General features: G+C 35.4%; 1 long non-coding RNA gene across 1 annotated transcript; it reads left to right on the forward strand.

Moving 5' to 3' along the window:
* Positions 1 to 534: 534 nt before the first annotated feature.
* LOC137027926 (uncharacterized) lies at positions 535 to 5,504 on the forward strand. Its single transcript, XR_010896102.1, has 3 exons — positions 535 to 615; positions 4,277 to 4,353; positions 5,293 to 5,504. It is a non-coding gene; the product is annotated as an uncharacterized lncRNA (long non-coding RNA).
* Positions 5,505 to 6,000: the final 496 nt, after the last annotated feature.

Raw genomic sequence — 6,000 nt, forward strand, 5'->3', positions numbered from 1 at the left:
CTTTTTAATGTATAGAACCAACATTCAAAACAAATAAAATCTGAACAACATAATAGAACCCATATTAAATATTAAAGAAAAATAAATAACTGAAAGGATTAAACTGGTCCCTCTTTTTCTCTTTTTTTATTGCCATATGAGCTCTCACTAGTTAGGATATATTATTCATAATGAACACACACACACACACTGCTGGCCATATTTTTTATTTTATGAGAGATTTGCATTCAGAAATGCTGTTTTTCCTCTCCTCCGAGTTTCGACTACAGACCGTGAGGCTGATCAGACAGTCGAAACGAAAGAGTGTGTGTGCCTAGGCTTACATAGCCTAATTATAATTTTTGTGTTGTTCTTTGAATTATTAGTCTATTGTTTTAAATAAAATTAAAGTCATTCATTACATAATGATTTAATTTCTATAGGCTATATTTTGAAAAATAGAGTCGGCTCTTCAGATATGTGAGCCGGCTCCCGACGTTCACATAAAAGAGCCGGCTCTTAGAGTCGGCTCGTTCGCGAACGACCCATCACTAGAAACAACCGTCACTTGAACTTGAACGCACTCGATCCGTTTTGGCCTGGGCTTCTTCGGTGCAACTTCGTCGCGTATTCAAGGTAAGCAAGTATTTTCAGTGTCAATGTAACGTAAACTTTTCTGTGTCCATGTCCCCGTTGCTAGTTTAGCACCATTTGTTGAAAAAATGACCATGGCTTACCGTGGTAATTCTGTGGTGAGCATGTAGCCGCCTGCGGATATCGCGACAACATCTAACTAGTTTAAAGTCCGTGTAAAGTCAAAATAAATATGTGTTTTGAGTTTGTCAGATTAAATAAGAAAGTGTTATTAACCACCCAGTCAAATTTGAATGATTAAAAATAACGATAAGTTCATGAAATTAGGTGTCAAAATGGTTGAAATGCTTTTTACACATCGTTGAGAAACGTATGACCTATTTAATGTGTTTAGAAGAAAATGACTGAATTTACTTAACACGGTCTTTAAATTCTATTTTTCATAAACTCTGCTGTACTTATCTCATTGTCAAGGCCGGACTTACCATTGGGCTTGACTGGGCTCAAGCCCATGGGCCCCGCCCAATAGGGGGCCCCGCCCATTTACGTTAGATTTTTTCAATAATATGTCAGTCTTTTAATTTTTCATTTAAAGTTTGTTGATTGGACTAGCATTGTTACCTGGTCCTGCCCCTGCAATGAAAATTTTAATTTAATAGACCCTTTTCACAATGACGTCAATTAACTTCCGCCTATCCGCAAAGCAGTGTATCAGTTGTTACCTTCGCGCCGGCGACTTCTCGGGAAAATGCTTTAATAACTTTAAATGCGAACGGTTTATGTCAAGGATTTACACAGTCGGCTTCTTCTGGTAATGATATTTATTATTTACTTTCTGAAACTGCCTTGGTTAGGGTTTCCACGAGCAGAAACTTTTGCAATGTTGTCATTGAATTGAGTTTTATCACAACGATTGTGTGTCCACACAAATCTGTTAGCCTATTTGGAATAAAAGGAATATTGTCTTTAAAAAAATCTTTATTTTTAGAAATTGGTAGGCTATATGATAATGTTCTTGTGAGATTTATTTACAAATAATGGACATCTGGAAGTGTACGTCCATAATAGTCCGAAGAATTAATAGTGTGAAGATTTGAGATAATTTTACATCATACCAGTTTAAACTGAACTGCTGCAATATATTAAGATTGTATAATTTGTAAGAAGTGTATTGAAAATACAAAACGGAAGTAGCCTATGTGTTCATTTAATGTTATTCCCTGGAGAAATAATTTGATTTTGTTCATTTGCTGCTATAACAATGAGTACTGTTGTAAATCCTCTGTATATTTTTGTATGCGACGATCTTGTTCTGCAATAAAGAGACGAATGACAATGTTTTTTTACTATGGTAAAAATGCCATGTACATGAGTCAGTTTTTACAACATTAACAGTTTTCATGTAGAAATAGTATTATATTAAACACAATTTGTATTATTATGTATGCCATATTTATCGAAATAAAGGTATAAAAATAGACTTTGATATTTAAAAAGAATAAGCTTATGTTGATCTTCATTGTACAAAGGCCTGTAGGCGCTGAAATAAGTAGTGCATTAAGGTTTGAATGAATAGTTTTTTACTGCACGTAAATGTTGGAAACATGCGTTTATTTCACAAATATATATAAACAGCTTCATCTGCAATAAAGACAGCAAAGTGCATGTATGGCTTCAGTACGTATTCAACTCCTCCGACTTTAAGCAGCAAATCGCACCGATCGGTAAGTTTTTTTTTTTTTTGAGATCTGCGGCTGCTAAATAACTCACCTTGAATTTACATGAAATTGGCCGACTACAGCCATCCTTTAACCACATTTGTGGCATATGTACAAATGTTGAGTGCACTTCATTCGAGTCGCGCTAGTATTCCACTATGCTGACAGAAGGCACTATTAAAATTGCTATCTTATATTAGCCTACCACTAAATTTGAACAAAGTTAGGCATGTTCTATGAAGTTCTATTTATGTATTTTTGCTAGAGTACTAAATTACATCTAATGATCTTTAAAATGCCATGGTAATGCGAAAATGCTTATTTAATTTTGTTATATATTATTCTCTAAGATTGTAATTTATGTGATGTAGTAGACATACTGTAGGTCAAAGTCAGCCTAACACTGCCTATATGTATACTGGAGATGTATATAATCTATACAATATGTCAGTACTTACCAAGAACAGATTTATACACTCATAGATTTAGCTATTTATATGTAATACAAATGATTTGTAATGATTGCAACCTTACAAGGTATTTGTTTGTTTTTCAGTATGTTTTCCAGGTAAATAAGTGTTTTATTCTCATTCTGACCAAGATATTTGTGCATTGCAATAAACACCATGATCACTTTGAACTTTTTTAATCATTATTTATTTATTAGAAAACCTTTTTTAATAATTGATCATATAAATAAATTATAACGGTCTTTTTTTTAAACATGTAACTCTGTATACTGTACTAGTCACCTTTTGAAAGTAGCTTTGCACTTCAAATAACGATTGGATCGATTATATTGTTACGCCACCAGATGGCGACAAATTACTTAAAAAAACATTTGTCATTGAATCGTTCATTCAGGAGATTCGTTCAAAATGCTGATTCATCTATGAAACAAGTGTATTTGATTGAGGAATTTAATCATTCATTCAAACCAAAGTTTTTTTAAAATAAATGATTCAGATTAACAATTAACATTTTTATAGACTTAACAAAATAACATAATTTATGTTTATTGCTGAAGTTGTTTGTTCAGAATCGTGATCTCTATTTTTATTCTCAGTTTATCCAGAATTGTGTAGCTCTAATACATAGCTTGTGTATGTATCATTTTGTTCTATTTAAAGTAATGTATAGAAGGTAGGGCCCGAAAGTGACTCAAGCCCAGGGGCCCCCACCACCCTAAGTCCTGCCCTGCTCATTGTTATAATACTGGTAATAATACGATAGGTACAGTGCAGCTATAGTGGCGACTTCATGCCGCGTTAAGGGGGTTGAACACCGGACGAGAAGCGCCGCGCCGCGTCTAGGACAACTCGAGGTATCGTGTAACGTTACTTTCTCAGTTTATGGCCAGCAATATTGTTATGTTTTAGGACATTGTGGAATTAAGATGATGTCAGTACTATGTCATGATTGTACTGTATAATTAAATACAACCGTTGCTGATTCTGCAGTCTGAACACTTTACCTCAGAGCGTCCGTTAACTGAATGAATTGAGAATATCACCTGAAAATCCAATAACATCAGCAATTTTTATTCATGCAGCTGATTTCTGTAAATTAATGTAAAACTAACTTTATATTGCAGCACATGGTGAAGTCAGTATATACATTAACGACGATTTGAGACAAATAGCTAAGTGTAAATTTAATATAAATCTATGTACATAGCGCGCTGTGGCGCTGCAGGATTTTGAACAAGGTCCTGAACCGTTGCTGGGCACCGCGGACAGACGCCGAATGGCGCCGCCGGTGTGTGTACACTCATAGAGAATAATGTGTTTGAATTATAAATACGCTTCTCTTCCGGTGTGCGACCCCCTTTAGCCGTGGCTAGAGCGACGAGGCTACACAATAGTTATGTTAACCAGCTGCGCTGTGCTTATCATATTATACAGTGCTCTACGGGCTTAAGTTGTGAGAGTTAAAGAAGTGTGTCAAGTCTTCAAATTGTTGCTATCCTGTATTGTTTTCTCCAGGTCATTTTAAATGGACAGCTTTGTCGCTGATAAGCTAACTGAGTGGCGTATGTCTGAGCTGATAGAGAATTTTAGAGGTGAGCGTTTTACTCTTTTAAGGGATAGTTCACCCAAAAATGAAAATTTGATGTTTATCTGCTTACCCCCAGCGCATCCAAGATGTAGGTGACTTTGTTTCTTCAGTCGAACACAAATGATGATTTTTAACTCCAACCGTTGCCGTCTGTCAGTCTTATAATGCAGTCAGTTGGACATAGTGGTGTTTTAGAGGTAAAAAATGATTTTCGGTTTCTTGCACAAACCGATCGTTTTGTGTCTTAGGACATCAATGTGTCGTCACGATCCGCAGGGTTTAATTTGGATTTGTCTAAGCATATTTTTTGACTCTTATAAATTGTGTTACCATTCACTCGCATTATAAGACTGACAGATGGCAACGGTTGGAGTTAAAAATCATAATTTGTGTTCGACTGAAGAAACAAAGTCACATCTTGGATGCGCTGGGGGTAAGCAGATAAACATCAAATTTTCATTTTTGGGTGAACTATCCCTTTAACTGCCCTCATATCATCTCTCTATACCTAAATATTTTTCTTTAATATGACTTAAATGTGTCAGTGCAAGATTTTGTGACAGTCACAACTTCTTCGACAGTGGGGAATGCATCTCTATAATAACCCTTATAGTTAAAAGATACTTGTGCCTTGTCTTTAAGCTGTTATGCATAATAATGGGCCAGATATTCACCTTTGCATTAATGTCATTATTACACTTGTTAATGAAAGAAAAGATGGACAGTATAGACTGTCATTCACACAAAATGGGTAATGCTGCAAAAGAACCACATTAGTTAACTAGCAAATTGGGCGATGTTTTTTTGTGTTGTTGTTGTTTTTTAACACAAAAAAAAAACAGCATTCCCTTAAAAGTGATTATTTGTTAGCTTGATAATCAAAGAGTGTCTGGTGAGTGGTTCACAATTGTCTCGACTTATTGTCTTGTTTTCTGTCTTTCAGGTGAAGACAGAGATGAGGAGGCATTTCTTCTCTTAGATGAGGACATTATCAAAACTCTTGTCCCTCAAGTTCAATCCAGTTATTGAATGTTGTCAAATGTTTGAGAGAGAATGAGTTGTTTATTTTTCTATTTTTTCTAATGTCTAATGTAATTACATTGTGACCTAAGAAAAATAGGTCCAAGTGTGTAGTTTATGTAGAGTTTAATTTAATTTAATGCAATTAAATTTTGAAATAACCCAGAAATTAGTTGGTCCCTTTTTAACCCAGGATTTGGGTCAAAAATAACCCATAATGGGTTATTTTTGACCCAGGAGTTTTTAGTGTGTATGCAATATATCAGACAGGTAATAGCGTACTACCTCAGGTGATCTCTCGCTCTCTCTCTCTTTTAATGTACAAAATTCAATTCGCTTCAATGAAGCGACTCAACGTTCCTTCGCTACTGGTTCTGAAGTGACGTTTTAGAATTAGTAACGGAGGCTTGGTCCAACTGTCAACTTGAGATTTAAATCCGTGGCAGAAGAAAGTAGTGCTTCACATAAGAGGGTTTTAAAGACACTCCGTTGTTGTTGTTGTTGTTCTTATTTATTTACACACTTGTGCCGTCGAACTGTTGTATAAACGCAATATCACACTCGTAGCCGTGCCATGTGGCTGAATATCAGCATGCTGTGATTACAGACGAATCACAGCCGTGCTTATATA

This window comes from Chanodichthys erythropterus, chromosome 10 (genome assembly GCF_024489055.1).
Source record: "Chanodichthys erythropterus isolate Z2021 chromosome 10, ASM2448905v1, whole genome shotgun sequence".
Lineage (NCBI taxonomy): Eukaryota > Metazoa > Chordata > Actinopteri > Cypriniformes > Xenocyprididae > Chanodichthys > Chanodichthys erythropterus.